Consider the following 17,398-nt stretch of genomic DNA (forward strand, 5'->3'; position numbering starts at 1 on the left):
CAAGAGGAGAACAAGCAATGCAGAGTAACACAGGAACAGAAGGAAGATGGCCTGTGACCTATAATGTACTCCAGTTAAGGCGGCAACTAACGATTATTTTCATAATCGATTAGTTGGCCGATTATTGTTTTGATTAATTGATTAATCGGTTAATAACCTTAAAAAAAAAAGTGGGTCAAATTGACGTTCATTTTCAACCACAGTGACAGGAAAAATTTGGAAATAATAGAAAACTTCTCGGTCATAGGAATTTTCAGACAGTGTATGTGGTTTTTGTTCAGAAATGAAGTGAAAATTTCAAACAAAAGCGAACGTACAAAGATTTTCATCTGAATATTCTCACCTGAAAATTGATCCGTGTGGCCAGCATAAGGCTCGGTACACACCTATGCAGTTTTTGCTTTTGATCTGTTTCTGCAGTGCTTTTTGCTGTGCGTTTTGTTTTTTGCGCTCCTGATTTTACTGCAATTTGCGGTTTTTGCATTTTTTTTGGGCAGATTAAAAAACACAAATTGCTGCAAAAACGCATTACATTCTTTTATGCAGCTTCTCTATTGAAGTATATTGAACCAAAAAAAGCACCGTTTTGCGTTAAAAGTCCCTGACGCTCTCCAAATATGCAGAGGCTGAAAAAAGCACAGATATGAACGTCTTCCATAGGAAACCATGTAAATGAACTGTAGTGCGTTTCTGCAAAAAGCACCAACATATAGATGTGAACCAGGCCTAAGATGTTTAGTAACATAATGGGGTTAAAAAGACTAAAATTAGCCCTTTATAGTACAAAAAAAATCAGATAACTACTGGAAGGGGTTCATTTTTTTTACTGTAGAACTGTGAAAGTAATATTTACAGCAGTGATTATATTTTTTTACTATAAAGGGCTCATTTTAACCCCATTATGTTACTGGCCGATTAATCGATTATGAAAATAGTAATCGATTAATTTCATAATCAATTAGTTGATGATTAATCGATTAGTTGTTTCAGCCCTAACTCCAGTATATGGAATTTGCTGGCAATTCAAGATTTATTTTATCGTAAGTACAATACAGGACACAGGCTTCATATTCACAGACCCTGAGATGTCTTCAAGCAATGAATAAGCAGAGTGAGCAATAGCAAGGTAAACTGGTGTGCCAGCAAGCCCAATACCAAGGGTCAACACATCCAACCCAAGAGTGATACTGCAAGAATCTTGCAGACAAAAACTGCATCTAAAGAAGATTGGACACCTAACTCAGTGTTTCTCAACTCCAGTCCTTAACGCGCCCCCACAGGTCATGTTTTCAGGCTTTCCATTATTTTGCACAGGTGATTTGATCAGTTAAACTGGCTTAGTAATTACCACAGCCGTTTCATTTGAGGGAAATCCTGAAAACATGACCTGTTGGGGCACATTGAGGACTGGAGTTGAGAAACAATTGGTCTAACTATTCAAACTTTTAAAAGGTATGAACAAAGAACCAGGTGGTGACAATACAAAGCTGGGCAAGAGAGGCTTGATGCTGGAATAATCAGGAGAGATCATCCAAAGCGAGTTCTCTGATTGGTTCAAAGGGTGGTTTCTGCAGGGAAGAGAGAACCAGAATGTGGTCCCAAATAAGCAAAGTTTGCTGTAGGGGTGATTTGATCAGAGAAACACCTTAAATATAGGTCTTTAAATAGGAAAATGAAGCCAGAGGCTTTTGGAAAAGAATGGACAAACCTAAATATGTCACTTAGAAGCACTCCTATCTTTTGAGGGTTGCTTACGGACTGGAATGATACCAGCAAATTGGCAAAAAACAAAACGTGGTACCAATAGTCAAAAAAGGGCAAAGATGTACACTGATCAGCTGTAACAATATGACCACCCACCAAAACCCTTCAAGGCATTGACCCCAGTTGACCTCAGAAGGTATGCTGAAGTATCTGGAGTTCAATAGGAGAACCTTTAAGTCAGGGGTCAGCAACCTGCAGGCTGCAGGAAAGGAAAGATATCACAGCTCCAGGAGGTCGAGCAACAGTAAACCTCTTCACCAGTATAGAAGTCACAGGTGCTGGCAATTGCACATAGCAATAATTAGCAATAACCCGCAGGCCGCACCCAGCCCACCACCGCTAAATTTCTGGCCTGCCAGTGCCCGTGATTAATTCCCTAGCACCCGGCCAGCGGCCAAGTGGTTGTTGGTTTATAACGGTCATGTGCAAAAGTATTTGTGTTATATAATATAAAAAAGCACCTGTATACCTCATTAAGAGCACTGGCTCGGGGCTCAGGAGAGCCTCCCTTCCTTCCTTCTCTCCTCCCCTCCTGACCGACATCATTATCAGCCCCGCCTGCTGCAATTGTCAGACGAGGAAAAGAGAGGCGGCAGGTCACATGAGCGCTGAGAGGCACTCTTAATGAGGTGTATAGCTGCATTTTTATTATAGGACACCAACACTTTTGCAGATTACATTATTAAACAAAATGAATAATAGGCATACAGTCCACAGACACCTCTGTATTCCCCCCCCCTCCACACACAGCCACCTCTGTACCCCCCCGGTACACAGCCACTTCTGTACCCCCCCCCGCCGGTACACAGCCACTTCTGTACCCCCCGCCGGTACACAGCCACCTCCGTACCCCCCCGCCGGTACACAGCCACCTCCGTACCCCCCCGCCGGTACACAGCCACCTCCGTACCCCCCCGCCGGTACACAGCCACCTCCGTACCCCCCCCCGGTACACAGCCACCTCCGTACCCCCCCCCCGCCGGTACACAGCCACCTCCGTACCCCCCCCGCCGGTACACAGCCACCTCCGTACCCCCCGCCGGTACACAGCCACCTCCGTACCCCCCCGCCGGTACACAGCCACCTCTGTACCCCCCCGCCGGTACACAGCCACCTCTGTACCCCCCCCCCCCCGCCGGTACACAGCCACCTCTGTACCCCCCGCCGGTACACAGCCACCTCTGTAACCCCCCGCCGGTACACAGCCACCTCTGTACCCCCCCGCCGGTACACAGCCACCTCTGTACCCCCCCGCCGGTACACAGCCACCTCTGTACCCCCCCGCCGGTACACAGGAAAACCTTTGTACCCCCACTCCACAGCCACCTCTGTACCACCACCCCCCGTACACATCCACCTCTGTATCTCCACCCCTGTTCACAGCCACCACTGTACCCCTCCCAGTCCACAGCCACCACTGTAACCCCATAAAAAGAGAAATGGAGGCCATTAGCTCACTATTGAATAGCCGCTACACCATGATAGAGATGTGCCCAATGGTGCAGCGTCTCTTTTGCAGACTCACCAAAACTTAGTGTGGTCTCCGTAAGCTAAATCTTAGACATAATAATGTCCTCCAAATGGAGCTTCAGGCGGACCAAGCTGCTTGAAAAAGGTATACTTTTATTGCACAGAGAAAATTAATTGTACAGATTACAAACAATAGATACCCATCACCAACACCCTGACTCATTTAAAAATAAAGACAACGCTGCCTAAATGGAAAACAGCTGTGTCACATATAGCGCATATATACATCAAATATTCACTATAGAGCTCCCTGATATAGTGCAAAAGGACTGATGGTTAGCTCACGAGCCCCGGTGAGCATCACCATATATTGGTATAATCAGCAGTCATTAGTGCTCAGAAAGGCCCCCCATCTGGGGGATACACAGGGATATTAAAGAAATTGGCTGTACACCTGAAGTCCCTGGGATAATGTACCACTATATATCTCGATGGTATTATAATAAGCCGTTTAATCCTGTAAAGATAGTCACTAGCTTGTAAACATTCCAGGTAATCAGTCATTAATAGACCAAATAGTTACTGAGATAAAGTACAGTCCCAGAAGATGAGCAGCTGAGGATAATGGCCTCAAATCAGAACAGGCACGGTAGTGACAAAAATGGAGCAGAATCACACCAATGGTCTGCTCACCCAGCCGTAGTGCACGGAGGACGCAGATACTCAGGCAGATATCCCGGTGTCTCCATGGAGATTCACAGTTGACAAATCATGCACTGTATAGGGCTTTAACGACTGGAGTAGTCTACTGCCATCTGTCTCAGCTGGGGGTTCTGCTCTGCGCTATATAGCGCTGTCGATTTGTCCCAGGCACGGTCCTAGTAGCTTAGCCTAAGATGTTTGCCACTGGCTTCAAATAGTTTAATGCGCATACGCCAACGTGACGCGTCATCCGTGACGAAAAAGGCGCCACCGTCGTGGTATTAGGTCCAACATGTTTCACTCAATGACATGGGTTTTATCAAGGATGGGAGTGATCAGTGGTCAGCATCCATTTACACTATTTGTGCGCAAAGCGTAATTAGTGAAATGTGCTATTCTCAGAGCTGCCACTAGATGTCAGCCTTCCATAGTAAACACCACACATTTTACTCTGTCGTTGAATGTGGGCACTTTAGTAGTTATGCAGTCACAGATCAGAAATTTAAAAATGTATTATTTTTACTCTATACTGTGTAGGGATAGGAGGGAAGAAGAATACATAGGAAATACCATATGAGATGATATAATATAGCTCACAGCAGATAGAGAAAAAGGAGAACCCATAGTTGGTTCCTGACACCACAGCAAACTATGTGCTTGAAGGATATAAATATATGGAAACAAAAGTTTTCAGCTATCCTTATTGTTCCAGGAAAGGCTGAAGACTGCATTCTGTATTCAGGCCCAGAGGCGCAAGCATCTTGAGCCTGAATATCCAAATTTTTTCCTTCTGCAGCAGGATGGTATTGAAATCGCCCCTGCATGATGGCAAATTAAGGGTATAAATCTGCTTGATGCTAATACCCGCTGTGCTGCTTCCACGGAAATCTGCAAATTGTAGTGCTAATGTAGACATATCTTCTTTTTTTTTGTTACTAGCCTTAGTTGAGTTCCTTAGACTCCTCAAGTGTTCCCCAATGTGAATACAAAGTTGTCTCTTGGTTTTACCAATATAGTATTATTAGCATGGACATTCCAGCATGTAGCTCACTCTGGAAGTCGCACAATTGATAAATTTATTAATGTGGAAATTAGCATTCCGATTCGCATCGGTGAAGACTGCTGTTTTTTCTACAAACCCACGCATCGGGCAGTGTCCGCATGCATACATCCCCTTTAGGGGGGTAGATCGGTCAACCAGTTTGTTGTTTTTCCTCTAGTGTATTTTGGGTGGACTAGAGTGTCCATAATATTGTGGGCTCGTCTGGCAACTGGAGACGGGTTCCCTCAATATCAGTTAATATTGGGGATCTTGGGAATATTCCCCAATGCGTTTGAAGAATATTTTTGACTTGATGCCATTGTGCCCCATAGGTAGTGATTATCCTTAAGGGGCTTTTTCGTGTGAAATCAACATCCCTGGAGCAATTCCTGCAAAGTCGCAGGAACTGGCCCACTGGAATTCCTCTGAACAAATGATCAGGGTGATGACTAGAGGCCTGAAGCAGCGTGTTTGCAGCAGTCGGTTTTATGAAAGTGCAGGTGGCTATTCTGTTGCCAACTATACACATTTTTAAATCCAGAAAGGAAATTGTCTGAGTGTCCACCACATGAGTTAATCTGATATTCCTATCATTTTTATTTAGAACAGAAAGAAAGTCATGAATATGCTCTTGGCCACCCAGCCACACCATAAAGATGTCATCAGTGTACCTCACCCAGGTAAGTACCCAGACCGAAGTACACTGGCACCCGATAGAACATCTCCCGCTCCCAGATGCAGGCACGCATATGATGGAGCCAAAGGTGCTCCCATAGCCGTGCCTCTGATCTGATAATACCCCTATAGGAGCTGGAAATAGTTATTGGCTAAGGCGAGCTTCAAGAGTTCCAGAATAAACTAATTTTGTGCTGCAAAGTTAGGATACGCTGCCTCCAGAAAGGAGGAGACCGCCCTCAGGCCCCAGTCATGGAGTATCGTCGTGTACAAGGATTCCACATCAATCCCCACGATTAGGGCCTCAGGAAGGATCTCCAGGTCCTGCAGTCTGGTGAGCACATCGCAGGTATCCCGCACACAGGACGGTAAAGAGGTGACCAGGGTTTTAATAAACCCATCCACATATCGCCCACTCTCTTCAAAGGGCCCCCTTTATCGCCAAAACAATGGGTCTGCCGGGTGGATCTGTGTAGTTTCCGGATTGTATAGAAGATGGGATTGTTATATTCCCATTCCTTCTTGTTCAGTAAATTTGATTCATGGGCAAAAGAGATAATTGTTGGTTAACCTTAGCAGCCAGAGTAGGAAGGGGGTTTTGTGAGAGTTTTTTATAGGTGAAAATATCACCCAGCTGTCTTTTTTTCATATATATCACCTGACAATAAAACCACGTTACCCCCCCTTATCACTGCTCTTGACTATTAGGTCCCCTGCTCTCTCCCACTCAGACAGTGCCTTATGCTCCTCACTGGATAAGTTATCTGGATCCCATCTCGACCAGTCAATTTTGTTAAGATAGTCTTTGACAAGGTCAAGAAAGAGCCTCATCCAGTAATGCTTGTATATAGGGGGCAACATGCTTGTATATAGCCACACATACTGCAGCTGCTGGCTTTTAATAATACACTTACCGGTCCTGGTGTCCAGCGATGTCGTCACCGCAGCTGACATTTCCATCAGCTGTCGGGTGCTGCTGCCATTGCAGTTAAGGGAACCCGGCAGTGTAGCCTTGCGGCTTTACGCAGGGAACACCTACTGCACATGCGTGAGGCTTTGCTCCTCTCTCCTACTGGCCCGGCAACATAGGGAGGAGAAGGGAGCCCCGTGGTGACATCATGGGCCGCAGCGTAGACTCCCATAAGTGGGAACAGGATACCTGTCAAAGACAGGAATCCTGTCCCCCCTCCCCCCCAAAAGGTGCCACTTGTGGCACCGGAGGGAGGAGAGGAGACAAATGAGCGGAAGTTCCACTTTTGGGTGGAACACCACTAAGTTGTGAGAGGGTTTTGTCCTGGGACCAATTCTATTAGATTTGTTCATAGACTATATAGAGGTAGAGTAAAAAGCGCTCTGGTGCCCTCCGCCGATTACCAGAGCCACCGGCAGCAGCGGAGGCAATTTGGTCCTCTTCAGTGTAAGGTATGGAGCCGAGTAAGGGGAAGATAGCCCCCACCCGGCTCCATACGAACGCAGGGCAGAAGCGATGTCAAAAAGTCACTTCCACCCACAGCTCTTAAAAGCAAAAAAGGCAATTTATTTTTTTCATACTTTTTTTTATTTTATTGCATTGTAGTGTGAATATAAGACCTGAGGTCTTTTTGACCCTAACTCTCATATTTAAGAGGTCCTGTCATGCTTTTTTTCCTATTACAAGAAATGTTTAGATTCGGCCACCCACGATCACGAGGCAGAACGGCAGAGGCAGAACTGAGATCTGCCTATGTAAACAAGGCATATCGGGGGGGGGGCGTGGCCGAGACCGGCATGTGAGAGGACGTGCATCACGGAGCTCCCGCACTGATCCTGTAAAGATCCTCTTCCCAGCCAGCTAATACACACGAAATCGGGCTGATCTCAGCACAGGGGATCCCACTGGTGTGCCTGGAACCGCGGCCGCGGTCCGTGGAGAGTATGATGACCCGAAAACACGCGGAGACCGGGACGCCAGATTCCCAACATGGCGCCGCAGCTCCTCTCTCACAGCGTGCTCGTGGCAAGGAGAAGGACAAGGATCCCGGTAAGGCTCCTAAGACCCCTACAAGCACAGCGAAAGACCCCCCCCGAGGGACATGTTGTACTATGCCCAGAAAACAGTGTCCCAGACGGCCCAGGGGAGTGGGGAGGACATATCCGCCTCCCCTGCGGTGTTTCATACTCAGGAGGAGGGGAGCGACACACAGGGCCCTGTGGCGTCCCCAAACCAGAGCCTTCCTACTATGGAGGAGGAGGATGAGGGAGAGGAAACAGCCCAGCCATCCTTAGCAGACATACTGAGGGCAGTACAGCGATGCACAGCTTCAGTTCATACTCTGCAGGATCAGTTTGGTGGTCTGAAGGAAGAACTGGGGTTTATTAGGCATGACCTACAGAAAACGATGGAGCGCACCACCGCGGCGGAAGGCCGCGTTAGTGAGATAGAGGACAAGCTGACACCTCTGCTGAGAGACACACAAATTACAGCCAGGATTGCTAAAACGAATGAACTGAAATCTGACGAAATTGAGAATCGATTGAGACGGAATAATATCCGTATTGTGGGGCTCCCCAAGAAGACGGAGGGTAGGGACCCCACAGAATTTGTTGAACAATGGCTACTGGAGGTGTTTGGGAAAGATGTGTTCACACCATTGTACTCGGTTGAACGCGCACACAGGGTACCGCCCAGGCCCCTTCCACCAGGGCACCCGCCCCGCAGTATGATATCCAGGTTACTTAACTTTAAAGATAAAGAAATAGTACTGCGCCAGGCAAGAGAGCGACGCAATGTCCAATATAACGGGGCACGCATCTCATTCTATCCTGACTACTCAGCGGAGATACATTAGCGCAGAGCAATATTCACTGATGTCAAAAAATGATTGCAAAGGCTTAGCGCGTCATACGCCATGTTGTTCCCGGCGAAACTACGGATAACGGCGGGGGGCCAATCCCACTTTTTTGAGGCGGCTGCCTAGGCGTCTGCATGGCTGGATGCTAATGAACACATTATCAGACAAGCGGGAAGAAATGCGGCGGAAGGAGACTGACCAGACCTCCATTTCAGCATGATTGTATAGCGATTGTCATTACACCATTGGGCTGGGAAGCCATTACCTACTGATTTTCCACAAGCGACGTGAGCAAGTGAAGTTACCTTTAACACAGTTAAGCAACACTTTGGTTTGGAACATTCAGTAGTCTCATTGAAGAGCCATTTGGAGTTTCTGGGTATGTTCAACCCAAGCTTTTTTGCACACTTTTCTCGGTATTCCCCCCTTCTATTGAATGTTGTTTATCCTCTGTTTTGCCGCATGGAGGGTCCGCTCTCACTTTTTGGAGAGGGCTACCCTCTCTGCCCCTGCGGGGTCCGGGAGAATTTTTGTTTTACAGTTATGATTTTTATTTTTCTGTTTTTGTTCTGTTGTTGCCGCAGCTTCAGCTCGAGTAGGAACCGGCGGGCGCACAGGAGGGACTGTGTTCTATGCGGTTTCGCCTTCCATGCCCTGGCAGACTCAGTTTATTGGGACTCAGGTATCAAGATTTTGTCACACTTGGCGCCCCACACATATGCACGCCCTAAAGCGCCTAGGGCACACACGATGACTTACCCTATTATGTTGATGTGTGACTATCTTCATGTGTAATGTACTTTTGTTGTCTTGGAACATTAGGGGCGTTCAGAATCCTCTGAAACGATCTATGGTTTCTACTATCCTTAGGAAATATTCCCCTGCCATTTATGCACTGCAGGAGACACACTTGGTGCTGGAGACGATCTCCTGCCTCGGATTTTCCTGGGTGGGTAGTGCGTTCCATTCCACTCACACCCCGTATTTCAGGGGGGTGAGTGTACTGGTACACTGGGCCATAGCTTTCCAACTGCTGGATAAATTGATAGATACTGAGGGGAGATATGTGATCCTACTGTGTAAAATTTACCAATTGCATTGTATACTTGCTGCTGTATATGTGCCACCTCCTTTCACGACAGAGGTGTTGAGGGTCATGCTGACGTACCAATTGGGTCACTCGGATGTACCCTTTTCTATCGTGGGCGACTTTAATTGTTACATGGATCTAGTCCTGGATAAGCATCCACCTCCGGCGGCCTCCAACACGAGGGCTCGAACGGCATTGCGGAAGTTTACGGAGGAGTTTGGATGGGCTGATCCGTGGCGCAATCGTAATCCCCTACAGAAACAATTTTCTTGTTTTTCGAAGACCCACCTCTCTCTGTCGAGAATTGATCTGTGTCTCTGCTCGCCTCAGGCGATCCATTTATTGGAGGATATTAAATATCTGGTGAGGGGTATATCCGATCATTCGCCCCTATTGGTTTCCTTGGTTGCCAAGCCGGCTACGGATCCGCCGAGGGCACCGTGGAAACTCAATGCATTTTGGCTTAATCTATTTCCCTCCCATGACAGGGTGTTGACTGAGATCTCTGAATTTTGGAGCCGACATGAGGATTACCCTGATTTAAGGCTTGTATGGGAGACATTTAAAGCACATCTTAGGGGACTCCTCATCAATGAGGTGGCGGAAATTAAATCCAAATCACATGCTATCAAGGAACAGACAGAACGACTGGTTAGCCGACTGGGGGCAGACTACGTTGCTGACCCCTCTGAGACAGCAAGGGCGGCGTGGCTAGCCGCGCAGGAGGCAGTTACCCGGATCTCCAAGTAGGCGGCTGACAGAAAAAGAGTTTCCCACAAGCAGGCCTTCTATGAGGAGGGAGAGCAAACGGGCCGTCTTTTGGCCAAAATTGTTAAGGTCTCCCAGATGTCCCCGTCTATTGGAGCATTGCGCTGAGGGAGGGAGGCTGGTAAACACCCAAACTAAGGTTATGACAGAATTGGTGAGGTTTTACTCAGATTTATACACATCCAGGGCGTCTTATTCGACCACTGAATTAGGAGAATACCTGCAGGGAATTGATCTGCCTAAACTTTCGGACTCTCACAGAGCACTCCTGGACTCTCCAATTAGCTTGGAGGAACTGCAAGGGGCTCTTAGCCTCTTCCCGAACTCTAAGGCCCCAGGGGACGATGGTCTCCCAATGAAGGTCTTTAAACAATATGGGGAGGCAATTCTGCCTCACCTATTGAGAGTTCCTAATTACGCAAGGGAATGCGAAAGTCTGCCTGACTCCATGACCAGGGCCAATATTGTTCTCCTTTTAAAACCAGGCAAAGACCCCTTAGACCCGGGCTCTTATAGACCGATATCCCTTCTGCAGAGCGATATCAAACTCCTGGCCAAGGTTTTGGCCTTGAGATTGAATGGGGTCATCTCCTCCATTATACATGCGGACCAGGCAGGTTTTATGCCCCAAAAGTCTACAGCCGTTAATCTCCGAAGGCTCTACCTGAATCTTCAAACACAAGGAGAGAATGTGGGTTATCGGGCATTGCTCTCATGGGCTGTCATGGGTAAGTTTGGCTTCGGCGAAGGGTTTTTGTCATGCGTGAAGCCATTATATTGCTCGCCTCGGGCGACTATCAGAGAGGCGGGACATGTTTTCATCCCATTCTCCCTGCACAGGAGCACTCGACAAGGGTGCCCACTGTCACCCCTCCTTTTTGCCATGGCCATTAAACCCATGGCATCCTTGATTAGAGCAAATCAGAGGATACGAGGCTTCCGGTATGGGAAATTCCAGGAAAAAATCATGCTATAAGCAGATGATACCATGCTTCTTCTGTGAGACACATCTGATTCCCTGCGGGAGGCTATGGAGACGATAGGAAGTTTGGTGTGTATTCAGAACTAACTATAAACAGGACCAAATCCTCCCTGCTGCTGCTGGATGCTAGTCCGGACAGTGGAGGTCGGATGATTCACGGCATGCCTGTGTCCACGGGTCTGAAGTACCTGGGTATACAGGTCATGTCGGATCCTCTTGATTATGTTTCCCTTAACCTGACCCCACTTTTAAATAGAATTCGAAATAAAACAAAAATTTGGTCCCGTCTTAAGATGTCACTGGTCGGTAGAGTCAATTTGATAAAGATGATCTTTATGCCCCAACTTTTATATATTCTGCACAATGCCCCTATGGTAATCCCTCTGAAATTCTTTCGTATTATTAACTCCATTTTTAGAGCTTTTATTTGGTTAGATAGACCCCCCCGGATTAAATGAACAATTACAACGGTCCAAGGAGGCGGGGGGCCTCGCCCTCCCTAATCCTTGGGCCTACTACCTGGCAGCACAGGCACAACATATAGCAAGGGCTATGCAGGGGGGGCTCAGGGGAAGAGGAGGAGACCCCATGCTTGGACCCAGTTAAGGCCCTGATGTGCCTGACCTCTGGCCATGGTGATGTACCCTCAGGAATGGAGGCCTTGGCATACGCAAAATAAAATAAACGACTGCCCACCTATGCCCTTATGCAGAAAATTTGGAATAAACTACGACAAATGCAGGGGGTGGAGGGCTTCACTGAGTACAGCCCTATATGGGAGAATAAGCATTAAGAGGAGTTGCTACTGCTGGACTGTGGTGCTCGGTGGAGGAGACACGGGGTCACGCACTTGGGTCAAATTTTTACAGCAGGGAGGCTGACGCCCTTCCCCGATTTGAGGGAGAGATTTCACTTGCCGCAGTCTATGCTTTTCTACTATTTGCAACTGCAACATGCAGTGAAGGCTCAGACGGGGGGGTCCCGTGGACTCTTTCACCGACCCCGATCTCCCACTCTATGGTTAATGTAACACAGTTTCGGGGTTTTATCTCTAGAAATTATTCCATGGTCCTCGCTGCCTGCCTCGGGGGATTCCCGCAGATGGCACTGAGTAAATCGAAGAGGGATTGTGGTACATTTGAGGAGGAGCAATGGGAGGAAGCCCTACAGGCAGTACAATACTGCTCACTAAATGTGGCCCAGAGGCTATCTCAATTATATATTGTGCTCAGAGTACACAACACGCCGGATAGGCTGTTTAGGATGGGGGTGCAACAGGACTCAGATTGCCCCAGGTGTGCCAGGGATCATGGGGATTTGATCCACCTGCTGTGGAGATGCCCCAAACTACACCTATTTTGGACAGGGGTACTGGACACTATTAACAGAGTGTTTCAGACTACCATACCCTCAGACCCAAAACCACGTCTCCTTGGGATCCTGGATGACGCTTCCATGGGAAACAATAGTGGACAGGCCGTGGCCAGGGCCCTGTTCCAGGCACGGAAGATGATTCTTCGGCACTGGAAGGCGCCCGAGCCCCCTACACTGGGGGAATGGATCGCCAAATGGGGGATACTATTAGGATGGAAAAGTACATTTTTCAACATAAAGGGCGACCGGAAAAATCTGATAAACTCTGGGCGTTTTGGTTGGATACTCCTGGCCTTTCACCAGTTGATTTAGTTTTGGATAGAATGCTGAGATGAGGGCTAGGGGAGTGTAAGTAGAATGAGAGGGGCAGTGACTGTTAGACACCCACTGAAAATACATGACTCTGTATGGGTGAATCAGGGGACAGGTGAAATTTAATGTGTCAATTTCTGTGGAGGCTGGGGCGCTGAGGCATGTGAAGTGGTGAAATATTTGTCTGTATATTCCTTCTGTAAGGATGAACAAGTTTGTACACTGTGCTAAAGATTTGAATTTGAGATGTAAGCTGCAAGTTGTACTTATATGTTTTGTTGTTACTCAATAAACTTTCTCTGATTTAAAAAAAACAAGGCATATCCCCATTCTGACAGGGGACAACATTGAGATCTGCTGTTCCTAGTGATCAGGAACAGCGATCTCCGTGTTGTCCCAGTGAGTCCATCCCCCATACAGGAAACACAGTTAACCCATTCATCACCACCTAGTTTTAACACCTTCCCTGCCAGTGTCATTTATACATTGATCAGTGCATTTTTTTTTTTTTTTTTTAGCACTAATCGCTGTATTGGTGTCACTGGTCCCCAAAAAGTGTCACTTAGGCCGCGTACACACGGGCGGACTGTCTGCCCAACTTAGTCCGCCGAAACACATTTCAGCGGACAGTCCGCTCGTGTGTGGGCTTGAGCGGACTTTTTCAGCGGACAGTCTGGCGGACTAAGTCTTACGGAATTTCCGTAAGATTGTCCGTCCAAACTTGGTTTCAGCGGACAGTCCGCCCGTGTGTGTGCCAGTCCGCCGTACTTTCGAAATGAGCGGACTTTTCCCGCCCGGAGAAAAGTCCGCTCATTTCGAGCGGGTATCCAGGTAGGCGGGGCCCGCGATGGAGACGTCGCGGGCCCCGCCACCTGGTATGGACTTAAAGGGGAACCCCAACGCCGAAAAAAATCGGCGTGGGGGTTCCCCCAAGTCCACAACAGACCCTTGTCCGAGCACGCTACCCGGCCGGCCAGGAAAGGGGGGCGAGCGAGCGCCCCCACCCTGAGCCGTACCAGGCCGCGTGCCCTCAACATGGGGGGTGCCTTGGGGAAGGGGGGGCCACGCGTCCCCCCCACCCCAAAGCACCTTGTCCCCATGTTGATGAGGACAAGGGTCTCTTCCCGACAACCCTGGCCGTTGGTTGTCGGGGTCTGCGGGCGGGGGGCTTATCGGAATCCGGGAGCCCCCTTTAATAAGGGGGCCCCCGGATACCGGCCCCCCACCCTATGTGAATGAGTATGGGGTACAATGTACCCCTACCCATTCACCTGTAAAATAAAAGTACCAAAAAAAAACACAACACACGAGATAAAATATTTTATTGCACAGCTCCGGGGGTCTTCCGTCTTCGGGGGTCTTCTCGTCGGACTCCTCCACTATCTTCTTGTAGCTCTTTTGCTAGCGGAGGAGTCCGACTTTCTTCCTCCCCGCCGCCGGCCTCTTCTCCCGACTTCGGGGGTCTTGTCCCCCTCTTCGGTTCTTCTGCCGGGCCACCGCGCCTTCTTATAGCTCTTTTACAGGCGGTGGCCCGGTCTTCTGTCGCCGCCGCCTTCCGTTCTTCTTCTTCTCCAGGAGATGTTGCCTCGACGATCTCTCCGGCCGGAATACCAGAGCCGCGCTGCGCGGCCACTTATATAGTGACAATGGGGCGGTGTCACATGGTATATGTCACATGGGTTGGTCACATGGGTTGATGTCACATGGGGACTATGACATCGTAAGGGGGCGGGGTCACCATGTGACACCAACCCATGTGACATATACCATGTGACACCGCCCCATAGTGACTATATAAGTGGCCGCGCAGCGCGGCTCTGGCATTCCGGCCGGAGAGATCGTCGAGGCAACATCTCCTGGAGAAGAGGAAGAAGAAGAAGAAGAACGGAAGGCGGCGGCGACAGCAGACCGGGCCACCGCCTGTAAAAGAGCTATAAGAAGGCGCGGTGGCCCGGCAGAAGAACCGAAGAGGGGGACAAGACCCCCGAAGTCGGGAGAAGAGGCCGGTGGCGGGGAGGAAGAAAGCCGGACTCCTCCGCTAGCAAAAGAGCTACAAGAAGATAGCGGAGGAGTCCGGCGAGAAGACCCCCCAAGACGGAAGACCCCCGGAGCTGTGCAATAAAATATTTTATCTCGTGTGTTGTGTTTTTTTTTGGTACTTTTATTTTACAGGTGAATGGGTAGGGGTACATTGTACCCCATACTCATTCACATAGGGTGGGGGGCCGGTATCCAGGGGCCCCCTTATTAAAGGGGGCTCCCGGATTCCGATAAGCCCCCCGCCCGCAGACCCCGACAACCAACGGCCAGGGTTGTCGGGAAGAGGCCCTTGTCCTCATCAACATGGGGACAAGGTGCTTTGGGGTGGGGGGGCCGCGCGGCGCCCCCTTCCCCAAGGCACCCCCCATGTTGAGAGCCTGGTACGGCTCAGGGTGGGGGGGCGCTCGCTCGCCCCCCTTTCCTGGCCGGCCGGGTAGCGTGCTCGGACAAGGGTCTGTTGTGGACTTGGGGGGACCCCCACGCCGATTTTTTTCGGCGTTGGGGTTCCCCTTTAAGTCCATACCAGGCGGCTGGGCCCGCGACGTCTCCGTCGCGGGCCTCGCCTACCTGGAGACGCGCTCGAAATGAGCGGACTTTCCTCCGCGTGTGTGGGCGAGTCCGTTCATTTCAAAAGTAGGGCGGATTGTATGGCGGACTTAGTCCGCCGTATTAGTCCGCTCAAAAAGTGCCGTGTGTGGGCAAGTCCGTTCATTCAAAAGTTGGACGGACTGTCTGTCGGATTGTCTGACGAACTTAGTTGGGCAGACAATCCGCCCGTGTGTACGCGGCCTTAGGGTCATATCACTGCCATAACCAGTAAAAATAAAAAAATTAAAAATTTCAAAACCTATCCCATTTTGTAGACACTATAACTTTTGCACAAACCAATCAATATACGCTTGTTTGGATTTTTTAGGAGAATATATAAACAGATGAAGATAATTGATTTTTTTAAAATTTTTGGACGTGTATTATATCAGAAAGTAAAAAATAGGATTTTTTGTACTCACAGTAAAATCCTTTTCTCTGTAATTCACCGACCGACAGCTCCTCTCTGTAACTAAATGGGTTGTATAGCCTGCCATTAGGAGAAACTAGGCAAAATTGTTACACAATACATAGAACTTTAATCCCGCCCCAGGGAGGTGGGCCCCGTGCTGTCAACCCTCCTCCTGCTGCTAGCTGCTTCAGTACGTCAACGAGCAGTATAACGTAGAAAAAGGAGGGGTGGGTGCTGTGTCGGTCAGTGAATTACAGAGAAAAGGATTTTACGATGAGTACAAAAAAATCCTATTTTCTCTTATATTCACAGCTCCTCTCTGTAACTAAATGGGATGTCCCCAAGCAGGGCCAAAAGAGAGGTGGGAAAAACAGCATAAAAACTTCATCCACCATGGCAAGTGGGAACTAGTGAAACTAAACCCACAAAAAAACAGCAGTGTGTGGAAAAACACCACTATATAACCGGGTATCCTCAACAGGAGCGATCCCCAAGACCGCAACATTGCGGAAGTAATGCAACAGTGCAGTGCATTAACCAAAACAGTACTGCGTTTTTATCGAAAAACCAGGAAAAAATTCAACTGCAACTACACGGCCGCCTGCAAAACTTTGCGGCCAAAACAGGCATCAGCCGATGCACCGACATTTACCTTGTAGAACTTGGTAAACGTATAGACAGATGACCAGGTCGCCACCTTACACACCTGAGCGTAAGTTGTTGGAAGGCCCAAGACGTTCCGATTGCTCTTGTAGAGTGGGCCGTGACTGGAAAAGGGAGCATGTGCCCCTTCAAGGCGTAGGCTTGGACTACAATCTGTCTGATCCACCTGGAAATGGTGGCCGATGAGGCCGCCATGCCCTTCTTAGGACCAGCCACCGAAAGAAACAGTGAGTCTAACTTCCGAAAGGAAGCTGTGGCAGACAAGTACACCTTGAGAGCCCTAACCACATCTAGAGCGTGAAGGGCCACCTCTTTTGGGTGCTTCGGCTTAGGACACAAAGATGGCAACACAATGTCCTCATTGATATGAAAGGCCAAAACCACCTTTGGTAGAAAGGACGGTTGCGGACGCAAGACCACCTTACCCCTGTGGATGACCAAATAAGGCAACTTGCAGGACAAGGCCGCCAGATCCGAAACCCTCCTGGCCGATGTGATGGCCACTAGAATGACCACCTTCTGTGAAAGGGAGAGCAGCGGAATCTCCCTGATATTCTCAAACGGCGGCTTCTGAAGAGCCAACACCAGATTCAAATCCCACGGAGGCAACGGAGGACGCACCGGAGGGACTACATGTCGCACCCCCTGCACAATGGTACTCACTAATGAGTGAGACGCCAGGGGT

The 17,398-nt window shown here is 48.8% G+C and overlaps 1 protein-coding gene across 3 annotated transcripts in view; it reads right to left on the reverse strand.

The window, feature by feature from the left end:
* Positions 1-17,398, reverse strand: part of ADSL (adenylosuccinate lyase) — a 688,779-nt gene that overhangs the window by 84,623 nt on the left and 586,758 nt on the right. The gene's annotated exons all lie outside the window — the stretch shown is intronic.

Source organism: Lithobates pipiens, unplaced genomic scaffold (assembly GCF_037356315.1).
Source record: "Lithobates pipiens isolate NorthernLeopardFrog02 unplaced genomic scaffold, aLitPip1_a1.2 Scaffold_23, whole genome shotgun sequence".
Taxonomy (NCBI): domain Eukaryota; kingdom Metazoa; phylum Chordata; class Amphibia; order Anura; family Ranidae; genus Lithobates; species Lithobates pipiens.